The following is a 15,214-nucleotide window of genomic DNA, read 5'->3' as shown; positions in this document are numbered from 1 at the left end:
ACTCCCGCGCTGGCCGCCCCACCTCAACCAGCTACTGCGGCTGGAGGAGGCGCGTGGCCGCCTTGGGCAGGCCTCCGTCGCTGTCAGTCCCCGTCACACCTCTATGGCAGGGGCCGTGGCTCTGGGGCCAGGGCGAGGTCCCCACGCAGCCTGTGGAGGCTGTGATGGGGGGCAAGGTGGACTCTGGCATGGACTGGCAGGTGCGGCCGATTCACGATAACTCTGGTTCTGGCCTAAGTGAACTGAGTGGCTAAGAGACTTACTAGGGCTCCCAAGCCCGGTAAGAAGGTCACAACTCCCACCAGGGCTCCCGGAACACGCACCCCTGGAGCCTGGCGCCAGAGACGGCCATGCCGGGAGGCCGCACGGAGTGCCTGACGGAGACTCAGGGGAGCCCAGCTGTCCACTTGGGACGAGGCTCCTGACGTGCCGCTGGAGGCCCCCCGGATGCTCAGGCCCAGCTGGACCCTCAGGTGGCCCCTCCCCCGTGCAGGGGACAGCCACACGAGAAGACCCCAAGGGACAGTGGAGCCTGAGGGACCCACTAAGCTGGGACACATGACAGCAAATTGTTCCAAGCCACCAGATTTTCTTTTCAACCTTTTTTGTGTGTGTGGTGACATACATATGACATAAAATTTAGCCTCTTAACCATTTTTAAGGTACAGCCCACTGCCGTCACATACATCACACTGCTGGGAAGCCGCCATCACCACCCACTTCTCACCTTGCAACACTGAAACGCTACCCCCCTAAACCATGACTCCCACCCACCTCCTCCAGCCCCGGGGCAGCCCCCGTTCTTCCTGCCTTTACGGTTGTGACGAGCGGAATCACACGGTGCTCGTCTCTGTGTCTAGCTCACTTCACTCAGCACGTGTCCACACGGTCCATCTGTGTCGAAGCACGTGGCAAGACTTCCTTCCTTTCGAAGCTGAGTGACAGCCCATCGTACACGTGTACCGTATTTTGTTCATCCATCCATCCGCCAGTGAACACAGGTTGCTTCCACGTTTTAGTTGTTGTGAATGATGCCGCTATAAACGTGGTTGTTACACGTCTCTTGGAGACCCTGCTTCCAGTTATTCTGGGTGTTACCCAGAAGTGGAATTGCTGCATAATATGGTAATGCTATTTATAATTTTTTGAGGAACTTCCACAGTTTTCTACAGCAGCTGCCCCATTTCACATCTCCACCAGCAGCGCGCCAGGGGCCCAACCTCCCCACGACCTCCCCCGTCTCAGCGGTGGCAGCTGTCCTGGCGGCCGGGAGGGGGTGCCCCACTGTGCTTGAGGTGCATTTCCCTAGTGAGCAGTGACGGCGAGCATCTTCTCCTGGGCTTTTTGGCCCTTTGTAGATCCTCTCTGGAGAAATGTCTGTTCAAGTCCTTTGCTCAGCTATTAATTGGGTTGTTTGGGTTTTATCGTTGTTGAGTTTTAGGGGTTCTCGAGGTATTGTGGCTACTAACTCCTTGGCAGATATATGAGTTGCAAACATTTCCTTCCATTTTGTGGTTACCCTTTTATTCTGCTTACTCTGTCTTTTAATACACACGATTTTTTTCATTTTCATGAAGTCCAGTTAGTCTATTTTATTTTTACTGCCTTTGCCTTCAGTGTCAAATCAGGAAATCATTGCCAAATCCCATTTTGTAAAGCTTTCGTCCTGTGTCTTCTCCAAAGAGTTTTATAGTTTTAGGTTTTTTATACATTTTGAGTTAATTTTGGTATATGGTAAGGTTCTTTCCAATTTTAAGCCTTCTGATCTGTAAACATGTGTTTCCATTTATTTACAACTTCTTTAATTTCCTTCAGTAATGTTTTATAGTTTTTATTATATAAGTCTTTTGTTTCCTTGGTTAATTCCTGAGTATCTTATTATTTTATTCTTTTTGATGCTATTTGTGATATAATTTTTTATATGAAATACATATTTGGTCATTCAGATGGCCGAAGTATATTTCTCAGATATCTGGTCTTCAGCCAGTCCCTAAAACACTTAGGAGCCATGAAGTTGGAAAGGGTCTTTATGTTAATGAGACCTTTGGACCCCACCTGAGGGAAGGGCTGGTTGCCAGGGAGACCAACCATGTGACCAGAGGAGGGTGGGAACCTCCAGCCCCCAGCCCCTGGGAGGGGAGAGCACAGAGGGGCTGGAGACCGACTCAGCGGACAGCCAGCAACTTAGTCAACCTTGACTCTGCAGTGCAGCCACCACGAACCACGAGGAGAGAACATTTTGCCCATTTGTATCCTGCTTAACCGGGTGACAGTGTCCACACTTGGCGAGCCAGAACATCTCCACATGCCGCCGAGCCACGCCCCACCCTCCTTTTTGGCGACCTTGCTCTATATATCTCTGTTGACTTATATCCTTTACAGTTTCCTTTATTAAACTGGTAAATGTGTTTTCCTGAGTTCTGTGAGCTGTTCTAGCAAACTCATAACCCTAAGGAGGAGGTCGTGGGAACCTTCAGTCAAGCTGGTTGGTGAGAAGAACAGGTAACAAGTAGCCTGGGGCTTGGGACCAGCGTCTGGAGTGGGGGTGGAGGGCAGTGTGGGAGGACAGAGCCTTAACCTGGGGAGTCTGGGGCACTCCTGACAGAGAGGACTGGGCTGAATTCTCAGACATGCTGCTGACACCTGAGAATCGCTTGCTGCTCTACGTGGGGGAACCACCCCTCCGACACACATACATGTTGGAATTGGGCCCAGGAACCCTAAAAGACTAAGTGGGATTTTTTTTTATAATTTCCTTGCCAGATCGTTCATTATTAGTGGATAGAAATGCAACTGATTTTTGTGTGATGACCTTATATCCTGCCATTTTGCCCGATTCATTTATTAGTTTCTGATAGGTTTTTTGTGGAATATTTAGGGTTTTCTGCATATAAAATCTTACCATCTGTGAACAGAGATCATTTCACTTCTTCCTTTTCAATTTGGATGACTTTTATTTATTTTCTTGCCTAATCACTCTGGCTAGCACTTCCAGTGGGATGTTGAATAGAAGTGACAAAAAAGGGCACCCTTGTCTTGTTCCTGATCTTAAAGGAAAACCTTTCGATCTTTTACCACTGCGTATGATGCCTGCTGTACATTTTTCACTTACTGTTTATTACACTGAAGTGGTTTCCTCCTACTCCTAGTTCTGTTGCTGGGCAGCTGCATCTGTGGAGATCTCTCCCTGCGCACTAGGGGAAACCTCAGTCCAGACGGGGGAGGACTCTTGACTGATGGAGAAATATTCTTGACGGGTCAGACTAGTGTAGGTGAGACAGGAATTCACTGAAGCAAGAGTAGAAGTGAATGTCAGCAAGTGTGCAAGGAAGAGCAGAGGGAGGAAAAGGAGGAGAACTCGCGATCAGGTCCCTCGCTGACTGCTAAGGCCAGGCTCCCCTGGTGTCCTGTGTCCGCGTGAGTCTGCACAGCGGGGAAACGAAGCCCCTTCTACCCCAGGATTTAGGGGAGCCGCAGAGCGCTGGATGGAGTGAGTTTATGTTCTGAGAACATCCACTTCCCTATGGGTCTGAAATAAAACAGGGGGAGAGAAAAGGACTGTGTTAAGACTAGAAAGCTGGGTGAAACACCAAATGGCAAAGACATTTACCACCGGCGGTGGAAGTTGGAGAGTTCTTATGTTTACCACGGAGAAGAGTTCAGAGACAAGTGTAATCATCTTAATGCAACAAGAAAGTTCATTTGGTATAAGACAGGACACACTCACATGGGAGCGAGTGCAGCCGACCTCAGAGAGGAGGTGTGCTCAAGGGTTTAGGGTTTAGGGTTTTGTAGGGCCCGTTATGTAGGGGCCAGCATAAGGCCTGATGTATACAGCTGATTCATAATTCTTTTAAAGTTTTGTTTTAAGAATAGGGTTATTTAGGTGACTGTGTTGATCCTGATCTTGGCATTCTTTACCCATATAGGTTCATTTATACTTTGGAGGTCTGTCTCTTGTCCCGGTACAAAATTACTTAATTGATTAAGGGGCTGGAAGAAGAGGAAGAACAGCATATAGATTAAGTTAGAGAATAAGCTGGGCCGTTTTCTCAGGCCGAGGAGATTTTTACAACGGCCTGACCCTTTCCTATTTCCCTGCCCTTTCTCAGCATGTTGAGTGTTTCATCATGAAAGGATATTGATTTTGTCAAATGCTTTTTCTGTATCAAAGAAGATCATGTCGTTTTTTTCCTTCATTCTGTTAACATGGTGTATTACACTGACCGACTTTTGTATGTTGACCTCCAGAAGTGTAAGGTGATTTGTGCTGTTTCAGGCAACCACATCTGTGGCACTCTGTTACAGCAGAGAGAGGGGACTTGGACACCAGGGAGCATCCGTGCGGGACCACCCGAAGCCTGTAGAGGCAGCACCTGACGCAGACAGGTACAGGTGACCGTCCTTGCCAGTCTGCCAGACTTGGAGCCACACACTGTCTGCTAAAGGCATTCATATGAGCACATGGCAACAAGAGCCAGATGCCACTGGAAGCTTCCACATCAGCACGCACAGTGTCCATGTGCTTTGAGCACCAACACATTTGTTCTGAATTATTTTTTTTAAAAAAGAAAGAAAACTGTGGGGTCTCTGGCATGTAAATAGTAGCATACAATTGAGATTATTTCAGTGAAGACAGCAGTTTGGAAAAAATTAATTGCAGCAGCGCAAGGATGGCTTACAGAAACCGTCTGTGCACATGTAACTCCCATTAGCCTGTCTGCAGACAGGCCTTGTCATCACGTGTCACATTTGCAAGGCATTATGTCAAGCGCGTCTCATTAATGGGTTGTGTGCAAACTGTTTCCATCCTGTTGGAATCCCATCCTGGTTTGGACTGCTTTCTGCAAAGCTCCTGGTGAAGACGGGCCATGTCTGTTCCGTGCCCGTTGCGGTCCCTGTGCTGGCATCTGCTCACTCTGTGCAGAGCCACGCCCCCCCCACATCCTGCCATGGCCGCTCCTCTGTGCGCTGAGCACCCTCAGAGCGCCAAGCGCGCCCTAGGACAGGAAGCCGGGGCCCCAGAGCCAACCCCAGCCGGGCATAGGTGCCTCCCCTGTGGGGCTCAAGTGGGGGACACGAGCCTGAGGGGGGCTCTGCTCCTCTGAAGCGCAAGATGAAGGGAGTGGGGGGACTCATAGCAAATGTGACCTAAGGACATGTCCCCCGTCATCTTCAGTCAACACACAGCTTGTGGCGGCTGAATTCCCAAGACCTTATCACTCACCGATAAAAGGCCTGGTTTGGGGGATTTGTGATCAGGCAAGCCCAGCTCTTCTGAACAGTCTTTTTTTAAATTTCTTGGGGATTTTCTCCCTCCTTGATAAATCTGTGAGAAGGGCATGTAACACCTGACTGAGAAGTGACTGCAGTTGGGGGGCCTCAGGGCCAGTATCAGGGGCACCACCCATCACAGGACTCATCCTTTGCAGAGGAGTGAGTCTGGGGACAAGGTGGCCTGCAAGCAAAGGCCAGACGCACCCGAGGACCCTGCCGAGGGGGCTGCAGCCGACAGTCGGACAGAGCCCGGGGCCCATGTGTGTTGGATGCTGTGCACCCCCTGTCCTGGCCTCTAGCTGGCCAGCTCCTTCTCAGCACCCGGGCCAAGGGCACCATCACTCAGCCAGCCTCTGAGACCTGACCGTGTGCTTCTGCCTTTTGTGCATGTGCCATTGTCCTGCTCCATAAAGTCGGGTGGTGCAGCTATTAACCAGGTCACCACCACCCCCTGCGCCCTGATTCGGTGTGATTCCAGTTCGGAGGGTCTCCCTGCTTAGGATTCTCAGAGATGATATCAAGGACAGCGAATGTGTGTCCTGCAAACCAAGTGCGTCCGCTCTACGACACCGTGAGAAGTTTATGACCGTTTTCTTGCTCCCAAGCTGGGGGCATTTTTTCTGTCCTGGTCACAGGACTAGCACAGAGGTTTCTGTGACTACCTGGGTGTCTGTGCATGTCAACATGTTACAGGTTATACGCACACCAGACACCCAGTGACTCCCACGGGGTCTGGAGCCCCGGGCTCACACACACATGCAGGAATACCCCAGGGTTCAGGAGAGGAAGAGACTGGGAGCCAGGAGGGCCCCATGGTTTGCTGTGCCCAGTGTGAGGCCCTACCAAGATGGCCTCCAGCTCTCAGGGCGGGGCGCACTGGCCTTACGGGGCGGGGAGGTGGGGGGTGTCCTGGAGGCCTGAGCAAGGACTGCAGTGCCACTGGACCAGCCGCAGACAAGACAGGGTCCAGGGGTCCGGGTCCAGCATCCCTAGGGCAAGTGAGAACACCAGCTCCCACTTCCGGGTGGCGCCTGGATATCTGAACAGGACGCATCAGACGCACTGCAGACTTGACTGGCACGTGTGTGTCCCCACCCCAAGCCGGCAGCAGGGCCGCAGGCAGCTCAGAGCACCAGCTTCGACCTTGGGCAGGTCTGCTTGGTGGCTGACCAGCTGAGAGCCTTGGGGAGCCGCTCGGTGGTGCCCAGCCTCAGGTTCCCAAGTGTCCATAGAGGCTGTAGACCCACCCGAATTTCTGGGTCAGGATGGGATTCCTGCTTGCTGGTGGCTGTAAGCTGTCAGCCTTCAAGCCCAGAGCGCCCCTCCTCGTGCCCGGCAAGGGGGGCTCCTGCCTGCACCCTCCCTGCAGGCTGGCTTGACCAGAGGCTGAGAGGTTCCTGGACTGGGAACCCTGGGTGCATGGGAAAGCAGGGCTGTCCTCCCGTGGTACTCCTGTGCCCACCCAGGGTACAGCTGCCTGAGCGAGACCCCCACCCCCACCCCACAGCGACACTGGCAGCGGCTCCCAGTCCTGCTCCAGACCCTCAGGTTGTTTCAATCCCAAGTCAAAACACAGCACCCTGCTGAAGCCCCTTTGGGCCAGACCCCTGTCCTGGGTCACCTGTGACCTCACAGCCCCCATCTGCAGAGTCCAGGCCAGGCTCTCCCAGGGCACCTCCCCTCAGGGTCCGCTAGGGTGACCGCCCCCACCCAGCCCCCCGGTGCTCCCCACGCACCGGCATCCCGGGGCCGTGGCCAGCCTCTGCTGCAGTCTGTGTGGTGCTGGGAGCCATCCTGTAACCCAGGAAACCTGGGGTCCCCTAGGGGGGCACCCCTGTCTTCTGTCTTCCCAGGGGGCCTGCAGGGCCTCAGCACAGGTCAGAGGTCACTGGAATCTGCATGTGGCTGTGCGGGAGTTCTCGGGTCATGAGCCCTGCAGCCGACTGGATCTCCCTCTGAGGCACTGAGAATTGGGAGGGGGGTCAGTGTAAGTCCCCCAGGATGCTGGAGCCCAGATTTGGGGGAAGCTTGTGACTCAGCACCCCACACCCTAGCCTGTACCTGCTGGGGTCAAGGAGCCTGTTGTCCAAGTCGCCAGCCAAAACGGAGGCCAGAACTTGCTGTGCTGGCCAGCGGCCCCGTGAGAAGGTCTGGGAGGAAGGGCAGGGAACAGCCCTTGGTTTGGCTGAGCGTGGGCAGAGATGCCAAAAACCATATGTGGACCTACTTTTGAATCCAACAAAACTTGACAGAACATTCCGGAGGCTCCGCAGAGGGCGGGCTCACTTCTGGAGAGTCCCATGTGTACAGGCAGATTTGATACCCTGAGGGTGCCACCTCCAGGCCCTCTCCAGCCCCCAGGGACACAGGCGGGAGGCAGCAGGTGTCCCAGCCGGGCCCCCTCCCAGCCGGCCCTGCCCGGCCAGTACCCATCTGGAGCCGGAGGGCACAGGGTGGCTGAATGCTGCTTCCTTTCTACAAACCCACTACAAATCCGCTGGAGCTGAGCCCCGGCACCCGCCATGCCAGCATCATTATTGAGGGGGAAGCTGCTCTGATGCACCACCAGGGCAGCCAGCAGGCGTGGAGGCCCCACGCCCAGAGCGAGGGGAGCTGGAGATGGCCGGGGCCCTGGGGCAGGGGGCCAGTCCAGCCCCTGGCCCGGCAGGCCTCCCGGCACAGGTGCTCCACCCCAGCAGTCCGGGGCTGCCGCGAGGCAGGCGGGCATGGAGAGGCGCCCTGTAAAGCCCATCGAAGCCCTGGACGTGGAGCCGGGCAAAGCAGCCGGAGATGCTGGGGTAGGAAACAGCGGCTAGAGTTCGGAGGGTGGACGATGGCTGGGTTTCAGGACATCGCAAGCACTCTCAGTGAGATGGCAGATGAGGTCTGGAAACACGTCCATGGGCACCAAGAACGGGCAGAGGCTGGAGGTGGAAAACACCAGCGCAGGCTGAGAGATGGACCATGGACGCAGAGGGCCAGCATCTGTAGGACAGAAGTCGCAAAGGCAGAGAGAGAAGAGGAGTAAATGTTTCAAGAGCCAGAAAATGAGAATTCCTTAAAGGAAAATAAAACGAGATTGAAAGGACAGCAGGTGACAAACACACTCACAATACAAAGAAATGTGAGGCCATCAGAGAGAAAGATCAAAGTCCAGGTGTTCTCAGGAAACGCTGCTAAACTCTGCGGGTGCTGGCGTCAGATTACTGGGTTGCCCTACGAAATTCTGAGAACCAGAAGAAAGCAAAGCGTTTTCAGAGGGCAGACAGACATTGACGGTGACCCTAGAATTCCCAGTCCAGCTAGACGAGGATCTAATGTGGGGGGGAGCTGCTCTTAGACCACAAAGCCTCAGGTTGATGCCAGAGGAGTCCTGGAGCCAGAGGATGGTGGGCACCCCCAAGAGGCAGCCATTCCCGTGAGTGAGGCCCTGGGCAGTGGGCCCGCTGTGGTCCAGGACTGAAGTTCAGAGGCCACAGCCTGGGGCTGAGAGGAGGAAAGGGGTGGGGTTGCCATCCCCTTATCTCGAGGGGAGACAGAAACCAATGCATAGAGAGAAAGACTCCCACTGGGGCCCGTGTAGGACAAGGCATCAGGGATTTCTAGAAGGACGTCAAACCTCTCCAGGCCCAGCCATGACAGGGGCAGCGCCCAGTGGGAGCAGGGACACAGAAGATTCCCCGGTGCCATGATGTTGGGAAGGCCAGCCTGCACCTGCGGGGACTGTGTGGACCCCATCCCAGGCCTCCTACGTCCCCGGTCCCCAAGGAGACCCCTGGGCCTGCTGCACAGGATATGCCCTGAGTCAGACCCCAGCTTGTGCTCCTCCCGGAGCAGACCGGGAAGGTGGTCCTCGTGTCCTTCCAGGCCCGGGCGGCAGCCCCAGGGGCTGATGAAAGGGATGCTTTCAGGGCCCTCCAGCACGTTCACGGGGCAGCAGGATGCAGGATGCCAGATCCATTAATTTTCTCTTTTTCCTATTAGTTTACATCCTGATTAGGTGTATGTATCAGGCGTCCATCCTAGAGATGCCATATTTTTGTACACATGGCCCCACAGTGAGTGCAGCTATCATCTGTCACCTACGGTCACGTGGTATTACTGACTGTTCCCCCCAATGTACTTTCATCCCATGACTTATTCACTTTCTTTGTACCTCTTGACCCGCCTCCCCTATTGCGCCCATCCCCCAACCCTCCCAACCGTGGTAACCACCGGTTTGTTTCCTGTATCTGTGAGTCTGTTTCTATTTCGTTTTGTTTGTTTGTTTTGTTTTGTTTGTAGATTCCACAAGTAAGTGGATCATACATGGTACTTGTCTTTCCCCGCCTGGCTTATTTCACTGAGCATGATACCCTCTGGGTCCACCCATGTTGTTGCAAATGGCAGGATTCTCTCTTCATTATGGCTGACTGACGCCCCATGGTATGTATTAACCACCTCTTCTCCATCCCTTCATCTGTCCACAGGCACGTTGGTTGCCTCCATATCTTGGCTGTTGTAAATAATGTGACAATAAATATAGGAGTGTATGTATCTTTCCAAATTAGTGATTTTGTTTCCTTCATTCAGATAAAACCCCAAAAGTGGAATTGCTGGAATGTATTGCATTTCTATTTTTAGTTCTCTGAGGACCCTCCACAGTGCTTTCCGTAGTGGCTGCACAAATTGTTATTCCCACCAGCAGTGTGGGAGCCTCCCTTTTCTCCACATCCTCACCAACACTTGCTATTTCTTGTCTTTTGGATGGTGGCCATTCTGACTGGTGTGAGGTGGCATCTCATTGTGGTGTTGATTGGCATTTCCCTGATGACTAGGGATGTGGGGCATCTTTCCATGTGCCTGTTGGCCATCTGTACGTCTTCTTTGGAAAAACGTCTGTTCAGGCCCTCTGAACACTTTTTAATCGGGCTAATTTTTTTATTTTAAGTTGTATGGGTTCTTTGTATATATTTTGGACATTAGCCCCTTATTAGATGTATGATTTGCAAATATCTTTTCCCGTACAGCAGGTCGCCTGTTCCCTTTGTTGATGTTGATGTTTTCCTTCTCTGTGCAGTTTATTATTATTCAACACAATTAGTAAATACTGGAAGAGCTCTGCAGAGGGACTGGCAGAAAGTGTGGGGTGGGGTGGGGACTGCTTCGACCTTCCAGGCACCTCATGCTGCCCCGGGGGCACCAGGCGCTGTGCCCTGCTTGGAGTGTGCATGGGGCGAGCTTGGCCACTTCCTGGCTGGGAAAGCCCCACACCCCCTCTTGTCTTAGAGCTTCTTCTGGAAAGTGAGACATTATAGTGCCTCTCGTCGGGGTGGCCGGGATGGGGTCCCTGCCCAGTGACACCCTAGGCCCCAGCTATGGAGAGTGGGGGGGCATACACAGGCTGGCGGGTGACCATCCTCCCTCTGCAGAGAAGGCACCACAGAACACAGGCTGTTTCCCATAGCGTGTCTGGGGCACAGAGTGGGATCTGGCCTGGGCTCCCGCACCCACCCACCCATCGCCCACACCCCGAGCCCCTCTGCACCTGGCTCTGTGCTGCACGTGGGGGTCTATGGAGGTGACAGGACACAGAGAAGACCCTTGGCAGGAGCAGGTGGCTGATGAGGGGTGTTGAGCCTGCAGACACAGGCAGGGCCACTCACTCCGGCCAGACAGAACTCGGGCAGGGCTCAGCTGGGGGCCTAGTCAGGGGGCAGGACTGATGGGAGGCCACCTGCTGTGGAGAAGGGACGGCCGGGTCCCTGTGAGGCAGTGCCGCCAGGGCAAGGGCAGCAGGGGCAGGGTATGGGGCAGGGGGAGGATGCCCCAGGAAGCGGGCAGTGGGGCAGGAGCCAATCCCAGCTTTCACATCCACCGGGAGGGCTGTGGGGCCTGGGGGCAGGCCCTCGTCAGTGTCCCGGCCACATGAGGCAGGGGCAGGGGGCAGGGTGGGGGCTCAGAGGGCGCTCCTCAGAGGCATTCCTGGACCCTTCTTATGGAGGATGCCCACCAACCAATTTTTCCCTGGTTTTGCCCACTACATAGAGCCCTGTGCCCGGGCAGGTGAGGGATGTCGAGGCTCACACGGAGCGCACAGTCCGCACACCGTCTGCGGGGATCCGAAAGGTGAACCAGGCTGCGTTTGCTTAATATTAAACTTTCCATGTTCAGCAACAAAGAAAATATATCACACACGTAGGCTGTTTCAGCTCGTTAACAGGCTAACAATGGCCGTATGTAAACCCACCCAAGAAGAAGTGCAAGGGTCCAGCCACAATTTAAAACTGGCTGAGGAAGCATGTGCTAGGGCCGGGCTCCTGGCGCACAGGCCCTGGGAGCCACGTGAGTGCGTCCGGCTCGCCCTGCGTGTGGTGGCAAGGGGCCCTTCATGCAGCAGGGGTGCAGCAGGGAGGCTGGCAGAGGGGCCCCTGGCCCACCGCCCCTCGCCCTCTCACCTGCCGGGCGTTGGGCCGAGAGCCCCGGCTGCCGTGCGTCAGTCTGTATTAGAAGCAGAGTACTTCCACTGAGGGGCCCCAACAGCCCAGAGCAATGAGAGTGGGCCCTTGTCCAGACCCATGTTCCTGAGAACACTGGGGAGCGGTGGGCACCCCGGGGACTGACCCCGGGGACCTACTGCAGCTGCCCTCAGCCTGTGATGCTGGGTGCAGACTGGAGCCCCAGCTCAGCCCCCAAGGGTGGGTCTGACCTGAAGACGGAGACGCAACCAGGCCTGCAGTGCCCCAGGGAGGCCGGCCTGACGGCCCTGAACACCGCGGCTGGTTCCCCAGCGAACATGAGGATTCCCAAGGCAAATGACTGCGTCTTTACCAAAGCCAGCCACGCTTCGAGCTCAGATTGAGCCTGGGAGTCCCACTGCCATCACCGACCCCAACGGGGCACTGCTAAGCCAGGCACAGTGCACCTGCCCCCAGCATTGGAGGGCAGGAAAGGCCGCGCTCCGCCCTGCGGGCCTCCATCCCCTGCCCCCGCCGTCTCCCCCAGGCTGGACATCCACCCCCTGCCAAGGGCAGCACGGGATCTGGGAAGACAGACAGGGACCTTGGTGATCAGGTGCGTGGCCAGCGCCCGTCCGCCCAGCAGACCACGGCAGTGGGGGGAGGGTGCCCCGCGGACATCAGGGAGCGAAGGGGCGGCGCAGAGCGCATGCTGTCAGGGCTCCTGGGACCCTGCCTGTAGCTTTCTGTGTGACCTTGGGGCTTAAAAGTAATTGAAAATTGATTTTCTCTTACTCTGTTGTCCTTTGATTTCAAAAGGTCTAGTTTCAGGGTACAGCTGACTCCACAGCCAGCCCCCGCCCGCGTCCCTCTCCCGGCCCCAGCAGAGGCTTGGCACACGAACGTGCTCACTGGCACAGATTTAATTGACTCTCCAGCCCCATGTCCCTGGTGAACACACATGGAAAACGTTCCTGGCTGGCTCCCCCTGACCCCAGCAGAGAGCATGGTCACTAGCTGGGGGCCTGCGGGCAGCCCACCTCATCTGCTCCCAGTCAGCAGTCGGCTGAACACCCAGCACCTGCGGGGCACCGGTAAGCTCGCCCCTGGAGCTACCAGCACAGCGGTGCACCTCCATGTCAGACCACCCTCCTCTGCACCGAGCAATGTACTCGCTGTTCCCCAAATGCACCCACACATTCCACCTTCAACATTTCACCAGCCAGCACCTTCCACCTGAACACCTTCTCCTTGCCACCCACTGGCCTGGCAGAGACGGCCACTGAGTCTGCGTCATGCTGTGCCACACGCCCCACCAGCTTGTGGAAGCCTTGAAGCACCCCCAGAGGTGGGAACGCAGCCTATTTGTAAAGGGACTGTGGTTCAGAGAGGCTGAGCAACTCTCCCAGGCTTGCACAGCTGGTAGGTGGCGGAGTAGCATTCCAGTCCTGGCCTGCCTGCCCCAAGGCCTTGTGGGTAACCTTGACTGGACTTGAGTCTCCAACCGTACCAGCCCAGCCTCAGAGCCCCCAAGAGCACCTGGCACACCAAGAGCACCTGCTCCCCCTCCTGGGCTGCACCCACAGGGGCCTGGCAGGGTGTGGGGTGTGCATGCTGGGGACACACCGATGGGTCCAGAGCACGGCTCTGACTCGCGCCCCCACGCTGCTCCATGCCGCCCCAGCTGCCCTGAGGCCCGCCCCACAGCCCCGGCCCCGCCAGCTTGCAGGATCCCAGACGAGCTGGCCTGCGGTTGGAACACATCAACTTGGGCAGCTCTTCTGAGGCTCCGGCTCATCAGCCTGTAATTGGATAGGACGCGGCTCCCTGGTGAGGCTGATGAGCACAGGACCCCCCACACCAGAGGGGCCAGAGGTGGCATGTGGCCCTGCTGCTGCTGAGGGCGGGGTCCACACCCTCACTAGCCACACCCCTGGGCCCCTGCCACCAGCAGTCACCAAGGCCGCCGGCCCGCGCCCGGCCCTCACCCAGCCTCGGCCTCCGTGCTCCTGGGGACTGGACACAGTCTATCTGGGAACATGGAAAGAGGAGCCCAGCCCTCCCAAGCCCCTTCCCCAGGCCCCCACTCGGCCCGCACACAGGGACAAGGCCATGGCCACCTGGCTCTTCTCTGCAGTCCGGTTGGGCCCAGCCCTGAAGGGCTCTTGCTCCCCTGCCGCATCCCCTCCCTCCTCGACGTGGCTGTTGGGACACACAGCAGCCCCCTCCTCTCCTCCAATGATGGGGCAGGGGGTGCATTCAGGAGACCCCCAGAGCCGCGGCCTCTCTGGGCAGGGCCTGCAGAACGTGGGGGCAGCCACAGCATCACTTTATTATTTCGAGCCTGTGGATTCGGGTTGGCCGTTGCCCTCACACCCAGCAGCCCACCCCTCCCAGCCAGGACAGACTGTGCCCTGGAGGGGCTCTGGGGGCAGGACAGATGTATGACAAGAGGGATACTGTCTGTGTTGCTGACCAGACTTCCAGGAGCTCAGGGGGCAGAGCAGCAAGGACGGACTCCAGCTCCCAAAAATAGCCCAGGGTGCGGCCAGCGGCCGAGGCTGGGCAGCTGACTTCACACCACAGGCATCCCGGGAAAGCCCAGCTGTCTGTGCCGGCCGCACCTGCTCGGCCTCAGGGCCAGAATGCGGCCCTCGCTGGATGGGCGGCTGCTGGGCCCCCCACGGCAGAGGCAGCCCCCCACCACCACCCAGTCCCAGGGCCGGGGGCCACGTCCTCCTCGCCCTGCCTGCCCCTGCTGAGCTTGGCCGGGCCTGGTTCCTCATCTGTAAGTGAATCGGCCCCAGCACCCCAGTGTGGAGGCAGGGTGCGGGCATGGCCCCTCGGGAGGGCCCCCGCCCCACCTGCTGAGACGGAGGACAGCAGGCCACTGGCCGCTGCCCAGGTGGGGCCTCTGCAGGCTCAGGGGAGAGTCACTAGCCCTGGGGATGGCTGTCGTTTCATCCCTAACTGCCACCCAGAGGTTCTCACCAAGGCTGCTGCTGAGCCGCCCAGGGCCACCCACTGTGCGTGCCCGCGTGGGGCCAGGCCCCTGGCCCCTGTGCCCACAGCGGGCCCCTCTGGGGCTCACAGCACTGTCCGGCACAGCCCCAGCCCGTGTCTCCACAGGCAGCCGCGGACCCACTGGCCTGGACCTCTGACCTGGTTGGCCTCTGCTGGTCCAGGCTGGGCTCTGGGCGGAGGCTGATCCCGCCTCTCCGGGTCTTCAGCAGGTGATTTCTGTGGAAGCATCTGGAACCTGGGGCAGCAGCTGCCGCCGCAGGAGTGGAAACACTGGCCCAGAGGCAGCCCAGAGGTGTCCTGGGCAGGCTGGCTCACAGGACCCAGGTGAGGCAGGGGCCTGGTCCAGGCAGTGGCGCTGGGCGTCCCCCGGGCTGGTGACTGCTGTGTGCAGGCGGGGTGGGGAGAGTCCTGGAAACAGGGGCCACTGCTCAAGGCAGGGGTTGGGAGGGCTGGAAGGGCTGGGGAGGCTGCCCACC

General features: G+C 57.0%; 1 long non-coding RNA gene across 1 annotated transcript; it reads right to left on the bottom strand.

Annotated features, from left to right (window-relative positions):
- Positions 1 to 2,947: 2,947 nt before the first annotated feature.
- Positions 2,948 to 14,956, bottom strand: LOC130684018 (uncharacterized). Its single transcript, XR_008998110.1, has 6 exons — positions 14,877 to 14,956; positions 11,135 to 11,368; positions 10,805 to 10,996; positions 7,339 to 8,262; positions 7,014 to 7,240; positions 2,948 to 3,529 (listed from the first exon to the last, which is right to left on the bottom strand). It is a non-coding gene; the product is annotated as an uncharacterized LOC130684018 (long non-coding RNA).
- Positions 14,957 to 15,214: the final 258 nt, after the last annotated feature.

Source organism: Manis pentadactyla, chromosome 6, assembly GCF_030020395.1.
Source record: "Manis pentadactyla isolate mManPen7 chromosome 6, mManPen7.hap1, whole genome shotgun sequence".
NCBI lineage: Eukaryota > Metazoa > Chordata > Mammalia > Pholidota > Manidae > Manis > Manis pentadactyla.
The sequence above is the reverse complement of the archived record's forward strand: the minus strand, read 5'-3'. Positions and strand labels throughout refer to the sequence as shown.